Source organism: Neomonachus schauinslandi, chromosome 5 (assembly GCF_002201575.2).
Source record: "Neomonachus schauinslandi chromosome 5, ASM220157v2, whole genome shotgun sequence".
Taxonomy (NCBI): domain Eukaryota; kingdom Metazoa; phylum Chordata; class Mammalia; order Carnivora; family Phocidae; genus Neomonachus; species Neomonachus schauinslandi.
The window spans coordinates 48,149,279-48,157,882 of record NC_058407.1 but is presented as its reverse complement, the minus strand read 5'-3'; positions in this window follow the sequence as shown (position 1 = coordinate 48,157,882).

Here is an 8,604-nt window from a genome sequence, read left to right as displayed (position 1 = left end):
TCCCCTTTCATTGTCTTCTCAAACCACTTGAACCCATACTCCCTAAGCCCTATTAATATCTATCATTGACCTTCCTTTTCTGCAACATTAGTAAGACTTTTTCAAGGTTTCTTTCCATTATGCAGAAGGTTTAATAAACTTAGCTTTGGTTAGTCAACAGGGGCTTTTTTTTTAGAGGAGTCAAGAGTTCACAGTAACAATAAAGGGTATAGTGCAGAACCTAGCATATACCAAGTACATAATAAATAAGTCAGCATAAAGTCAACTTGCATAGTTGTTACAAAAATGATAGGAATATCAACAAAATGTTAAGCAACAAACAACAGGCTACAAAATATCCTGAGCTCAACTTGAATTTTTCCATTCCAAATATGGTATCAATATCTCTTCAAGGAGCCCTTGTTTTTTAATGAAGAAGACCAAAATCTCAGGTACTAGAGGTGCCGGATGAATTGTTTTTACATGAACAATCGAGGTAGAACAGAATGACCTCAGGGAATGACTCTTTAAAAAAAGGTCATGATTCCATGTTATTTTCAACTTAACTGTTTTTTTCTCCTTTCTCATAAATAAGAGTTTATAATCCATTTTTCCTTTTGCTAGTTTTAATGGACCATATTACATATTGTCATTTCAAACAAGGTAGAAATGACAGTCTTGTCCCTCAGGAATTGGCTGCCAACTTGGCATCAGTCCAGATGATACATCTTATCAGCATCAGTCAGGCACCTATCTCCCTCCAAAGGAACACCAAAGAATGCACAAATGTAAGTCTTCTAATATCCCAGAGTCTTATAAATTAATAAACAACAGCAAATGCAAGGGATAGAAAAAATAACAAGTCTTTGATATTGGATCCAAAATTTCTTTAATTTTTTCATTTTTATGGGTATCAATGCCATGGTTTTTGTCTAGGATAATTTTTGTTTTTGCATATGGACATTCAATTGTTCCAGCACCAACTGTTCAAGACTATCCTTTCTCCATTTAAGGTGCTTTTACTCTATTGTCAAAGATCAGTTGACTGTATTTGTGAGGGTCTGTTTCTGTGCTCTTCAAATTTGAATTGTTCATTGGGATTTTCTGCATAGACAATTATGTCATCTGTGAAGTTTTATTTCTTTTTTTCTCATCTGTATACCTTTTGTTTTCTTCTGTGAATTTGTTAGATTCAATGGAAGATAAGAATTATGGTTGCAGATGGAACTAAGGTAATCACCTGACCTTAAGATGGAGAAACTACCTTGGATTATTGGGTGGCCCATTTTAGTCACAAGGGTTCTTTTAAGTAGAAAAGGGATGCAGGAGAAACAAAACTAGAGGGATGGCCTCAGCCTTATGTTTCTAGCTGTGAAGATGAAGGAAAGGGGCCATGAGCCAACCAATGCAGGCAGCCTCTAGAATGTCAAAAACAGCAAAGAAATAGATTTTCTCCTAGAGCTTCCAGAAGAAACACAGCCCTGCTAACACCTTGATGTTAGCTCTCTGTGACCGATTTCTGACTTCTGGTCTCCAGAACTATAAAATGATAAATTTGTGTTGTTTTAAGCAATTTAATTTGTGATAATTTGTTACAGCAGCAATAGGAAACTAATACACATGGTTTCTGATGAAAAGTCTGTGTAGTTCTTATCTTTGTTCTTCCCTAGGTAAGGAGTTTCTATTTTCCTTTGCCTCTTTCAAGATTTTCTATTTGTCAGGGCGCATGGGTGACTCAGTCAGTTAAGTGTCCAACTCTTGGTTTTGGCTCACATCATGATCTCAGGGTCATGAGATAAAGCCCTGTGTCAGGCTCCATACCACCCAGGGTGTGGAGCCTGCTTGAGATTCTCTCTCTCCCTCTGCCCCACCCCCCAACTCACATGCTCTTTCTTTCAAAGAAAAAAAAAAGATTTTCTATTAATCTTTATTTTTCTGCAGTTTAGATATGATATTCCTACATATAGTTTTATGAGAATTTGCTTCCTGTTCTTGAGGATCTGTAATTTTGTCACATCTTTTGAAATTGTCCCCCCAGTTCTTGGATGTTTCATTCTGGAGTGACTTTTTTTCCCACTATTTTTTCTCTTTGCATTTCGGGTTGGGAAATTTCTATTTACTCATCTCCAAGCTCACTGATTCTTTCTTTGGCTACATTGAATCTACTAATGAGCCCATCAAAGGCTTTCTTCATTTCTGTTTCTGTGCTTTTTATTTATAGCATTTCCTTTTAATTCTTTCTTAGAATTTTCATTTCTCTGCTGACATTACCAATCTGTTCTTGCATACAGTCTACTTCATCCACTAGAGTTCTTAACATCTTAATTGTAGTTGTTTTAAATTTCCTGCCTGATAATTTCAACACCTGTGTCATATCTCATATCTGAGTCTGGTTCTGATGCTTGCTTTATCTCTTCAGCTTGTATTTTTTTCTTACCTTTTAGCATGCCAAAGGCTTCAAGTGCCTCTAGTGGCTTTTGTCTCCTTTCTTTATGTCTGTGTTTCCCTAAGTACCATTCCTCAGAATGAGTCTGTGTTATTCAAGCGCTTTAATTGTAATCCATTAATATTATGCCAGAGCCCTAGTAGTATGAGTGAGGTATGGAGGAATGGGAGGGTGTTCTATGATCTTCCCATTAAATCTCAGTGTTTTAGCAGGTCTGTGTCTTAGGGCTGTGATCCTCACACGTGTTTCTTCTTATATAGCTTTAGGTGAGACAGGAAGACCAGAGGAGGCTGGAGTTGGAGGAGCATCCTCCATGGCTCTCTTAGAAGATTCTGAGATCTTTTCCCCTGGAGAGAAGGCCATTGTTTCTGGACACATTTGGTTCCAGTGTTTTCTGCTTCCTATAAGCAGATACTGGCTGTGGCTCTCTGAATTTGCCTGTCCCTCCAGATTTTGCGGTGGCAATTTGTCCTGCAAACTCAGTTCTCTGATGGGACCAAGAAAAGTCATCAATTTTCAATTTTCCCAGCTTTTTCTTATTCTAAGGACTGGAGTAACAACTTCTGAGCTCTTCACATGTCAGAACTGAAACTGGAAGTCTGCCATGATTTTTTTTTTTTTTTAATCACAAGCAGCTTGGTGTGTGAGGACTCAGCTAGAATATTCAAATGTTTAGAGCTGGAATCATTTGAAGGCTTATTCACACACATGTCTGGTGATTGATATTGGTGTTGGCTGGAAGCCTCCTGGGACTGATGGCTAGAATATCTTCACGTGGCTTCCCCATGCAGCCTGAATTTCTCAACATGATGGTGGGTTCCAAGGGCAAATGTCTTGAAAGGTGGCTGTGGGGGGTGGGGAGGTAGAGGGGGTGGTGGGGAGAAGCCAGGGAAAAGCTGCATCCTAGACTTGGAAGTCACAAAACATCACTTACATACACTCCACTAGTAGAGGAAGTCACAAGCTCATGCCCCAGCATTTAGGGGAGGGACATACACCTCACATCTCAGTGGGAAAAATGTCAGTCCCCTTGTAAGAATAGCATGGGAATAGAGTAAATATATAGATGTGGTCATCTTTGGAAAATTCAATTTGTCACATGTATATATGGGAATTCTAAGTTATCTAGTGTGATTGGAACAAAATAAGTCAAGAATTTTAGACCTCACCAGCTTGTGACTCTGAAATAATCTCACAGTGGCTTTTTCACATTTTTTTATTTTGAAACAATCACCAACTTACAGAAGAGTTAGAAAAGCTTTCTGTTCCCTAAATCGTGTCAGAGTAAGTTCCTGACTTGATGGCCTATCACCCCTGAATACTTTAGTGTGCATTTCCCACGCAAAGACATTTCCTACCTAACCATGATGCAACCATGCAAACCAGGAAGCTTAAAATGATGTATTACTACCATTTCATCTTCAGACCCCATTCAGTCTTCACAAGTTGTTCTAAAAATGCTGTTTATAGCTAAGTGATCCAGTCTAGAATGTGCATTGCATATAACTATCATATCTCTATAATCCCTTTCAGTATAAAACTGTTTCTCAGTCCTCAGTATTTCCTTAACTTACATAACCTTGATACTTTGAAGACTGCAGACCAGTTATTCTGTAGAATATTCCTCAATTTGTGTTTGTATAATGTTTTCTCATGATTAGAATAGGTTATGCATCTTTCACAGAGATACCACAGAAGATAAGCTGTGTTCATTTCATTGCATCCTATCATGTAGCAACACCTTTCATTTATCCCATTATTAATGATGTTCACCGTGCTGTAATTCATGTTGCCTCCCTTGGTAGGCTGAATAATTACCGCCTCCCCAACACACACACAAAGATGTCTATATCCTAATTCCTGGAATTCTTGAATGTTACTTTACATAGCAAAAGAAATTTTCAGATATGATTAAGTAAAAATCTTGAGATTGAGACATTATCCTGAATAATCTAAGTGGTCCAAATGTCATCACAAGGGCCCTTAAAAGTGGAAGGTAGGAGTGTCAGAATGAGAAAGATTAGAAGATGCTAAGCTGCTGGCTTTGAAGAAGGAAGAGGGGGCCACTAGCTAAGCAATCCAAAATGATGATAACAAATGAGTGTTATTTTAAGCAACTAAGTTTATAATCATTTATCACGACAGCAACAGAACTAATATACTTCTCATCCCTTCTTGAACATTCCCCATATTCTTCTGGTCTCTAATATCTTCCAAACCAGATTTTTTCCCTGCATGTACACCCTTCTCATCTTGCTTAGAATTTGACTTCCCATAGTAGACAACTGCGGATGCCTACTTTACTCTGATGCACCTAATTGCTTTAGGATTATATTGTTCAAGATGGGAAGGGGCAGGAAAAGTGAGGAGAAGAGGAAGAAAAAGAAGAGGAAACTTCATTGATTCTTTTTTTTTTTACATTTTTAATTGTTATGTTAATCACCATACATTACATCATTAGTTTTTGATGTAGTGTTCCATGATTCATTGTTTGTGCATAACACCCAGTGCCCCATGCAGAACCTGCCCTCTTTAATACTCATCACCAGGCTAATCCATCCTCCCACCCCCCTCCCCTCTAGAACCCTCAGTTTGTTTTTCAGACTCCATCGTCTCTCATGGTTCGTCTCCCCCCCCTCCAATTTCCCCCCTTCATTCTTCCCCTCCTACTATTTTCTTTTTTTTTTTCTTAACATATATTGCATTATTTGTTTCAGAGGTACAGATCTGTGATTCAACAGTCTTGCACAATTCACAGTACTCACCATAGCACATACCCTCCCCAATGTCTATCACCCAGCCACCCCATCCCTCCCACCCCACCCCCCACTCCAGCAACCCTCAGTTTGTTTCCTGAGATTAAGAATTCCTCATATCAGTGAGGTCATATGATACATGTCTTTCTCTGATTGACTTATTTCGATCACCATAACACCCTCCAGTTCCATCCACGCAGCAATGTCCACAATAGCCAAACTGTGGAAAGAGCCAAGATGTCCATCAACAGATGAATGGATAAAGAAGATGTGGTATATATATATGATGGAATATTATGCAGCCATCAAAAAGAATGAGATCTTGCCATTTGCAACTTCATTGATTCTTAATGCTTCCTACTAATTGCCTAATTGTCAAAAGCACCCTGCCAGTAAAGGTGTACCAGCTATTTTGGGGAGTCACTAACGGTGGGACTTTATACAAGTGGGTTCTCCTATTCCAGGCCTAGGCTGCTGCCCCTGCTGCCCATGAGCCAAAGGTGATGACTGCCCCTACAGGCATTGAACCAGGAATCAGTGCTGTCCCCAAGTCCCTTAGTCTAAAGCACAGGCTATCCTTTCTCCAAGCCCCATAGTACTTCTTAGACTAGGTATGCACATAATGGAAGAAACATACAATAGAGAGAATAGTTTATAACTACTGCATAGGCCCACTCAAGTTCTCTTACAGAGTCTTCTCTCTGTCTCGTTGCCAGCCTCCATCATATCACCTAATACAGTCTATATCACTCCATGTCTCAAAGCCGCACCAAAGTAACACCAACTTCCGAGAGGGGGATGGTTTATGTAGCCCTAAACCAAGGCCCACCTCCTGGGGCTTCATTTCCCATTTCATGATTAATCACTTCTCAAGACAATGGACAGTTGGAACTTCTCCCTTTCCAAAGAGGTCTGGTCTGCTTCTTTGGTCCAAACAAGATAATCTCACAGTAGTCCTCCATCTGTAGATACCATAAATTTGCATCAATCAATCTTAAGTACTAATGAGTGGAGACACCAACAACAATTCATTATCAGTTGCAGCTGTGCCAAGAGCAGCCTAATTTCAATCTTGCCTCATCAAGATTGAAAGTTTTGGAATCAGGTCTCACCCACTGTTACTTGGCTACCCAATAATCAAAATAACGACCACTGATTATTGTCAAGAACTAAACTGACTCCTTTAAACCAACTATTTCACTTAACTCATCACTATTTCCCACTGTTGTGAAAGGGTTAAGTGAAATAGTTAAGAAGGAAGACCCAGGCACCTACCCCTTTCTGTCCTTGACACTCACAACCTTGCCACCAAAGCCAGCAAAACTAATCTCATTATATCCATTATCCTTGTTTATGTCAGTGATCATAAGAAGTCCAAGACTCACAACACATCCTTATGTACCTCCCCTTTTATGACTTCCCCTCCTACCCCTACTCACTGGGTCTTCTGGAATTCACAGTCCAGCACCAACTAAATCCATCACTCCTCAACTTCCTCATACTCAAAAGATAAACCGATTTTCCCCTAAGGACACTGCTTCCCCTTTATCCCCTTCAATGATGGCTGGTTTTCTCTCTCTTATCTTTCAGGCCTGGAGGTGGGGCAGATATCCTTTCCTTCTAATCATTTCCTCACCCTCCTTCAGCAACTGGATATATTCCTTCCCCTCTTGAACCAGCTCAGACTTTATCACCAATTTACTATCCCCATGACCTCCTTGTCTTCTCTTCTTCTGTTCTACTTCCTTGGCCAAATTAAGTCTGCTAAATGTAACTCTCTGCCTACTCTATATCTTCACCCACAGCTCTATATAGATGGAGAAAAACACTCAGTTACACCGACTGATGTCCCTTAACTTCATGAAATGTGGACCTCAAGCGGGTCCTTAAACCTGCCTGGCAATCCACATTGCACTCCCTTGATTTGTCTGCTCTTCCCAAGCCTCCAATACTTCCTCTGTAAACTTCAGTCACCTCTTTCACTGAGAAAACTTTAAACAACTAGCTAAAATTTCCAAAACTTCTCACCATCACATTTAGCCACCTGTCAAAATCAGAATCCACATAATCTACCTTCTCACCAATTAATAACAATAAGCTTTCTATTCACCTGCCTAAAGCCAGTTCCTCCTGTGTCCTCAGTTACCTCTCTTACTTAGTCATGGAACCACTCTGCAGGTCTCCCCTCTCTATCCTACATCATCTATCATTTTTTCCTTAGTTAAATCATTTCCATCAATGCATAAATAAGCAGTTTATTCTCCCATCAAAAGCAACAACCAAAAAATTTAAAACTTCTTTTGATCGCTCTTATCTTGACAGCTACCCTTTCCTTTGCTCTCCTTTGCAGCAAAACTTATAAGAAGAGTTATTCATGTTTGTCGTCTCTAATGTCTCTCTTAATCCCCTTGCAACCAGGCTTTCAACCTCACCTACATCAAAATTGCTCTTGTCCAAGATCAACAATGGTCTCTGTGTTGCTGAATCCAGGAGCCAGTTCTCAGTCCTCATCTGACTGGACCTATCTGCACTTGACAAAGTTTATTCCTGAAACACTTTCTTCACTTGGCTTTCAGGATGTCTCACTTTTTCAGTTGTCCTCTTATTTCACTGGCCATTTCTTTTCAGTCTCTCTCACTGGGTTCTCCTTAGTCTCTTACTGATGGCATGCCTGGAGACTCAATTCTTGCACTCCTCTTCACTCTATAAACTCATGACCTTCATGAGTTCACACGGTATTAGGTCTTTAAATACCCTCTCTGTGCCTCAACTCCCAAATTTATGTCAATTGTCCAGACTTCTCACCCAACTCCAGACTAATCTAGCCAGTTGCCTCCTCAGCACCTCCATTTAGGATTCTAATGGACACCTTAAACTTTTTATTCAAAATTGAACTGACTTTCCTTCCCAGATCTGCTCACTCCAGTTTCCCCATCTCAGCTGATAGCAGCTTCATTTTTTTAGTTGCTCAGCTAAAAAATGTGAGTTATTCTTGACTCATTCTGCTCCAATACACTGGTCTGCTGGCTTTTCTTTTATCATGCAAGACAAATCTCCACTTTAGAGCCTTTGCAGGGATGTTTCCCTTGCCTGGAATCCAAATGGCTATCTCCCTTACCTCTTACAAATGCTTCCTCAAATGTCATCTCTTCAATGTAGTCAACTCTAATCATTCCATTTAAACCTCTAGACCACTCACTTGGCCTTACTTATAGTTTCCCAATTCCCCCATCCTGCTTTACTTTTTTTGCATAGCAACTAACACCTTCTAACATGCCTTGCAATTTACTAATATTTTATGTATTTGATTTATTATCTGTATCTCCCTGGCTAAATTTTAAATTCTCCAAGGGCAGGGATTTTTGTCTGTTTTGTTCATGATGATATCTTAAATGCCTAGAACATCACCAGGCACATAGCAGT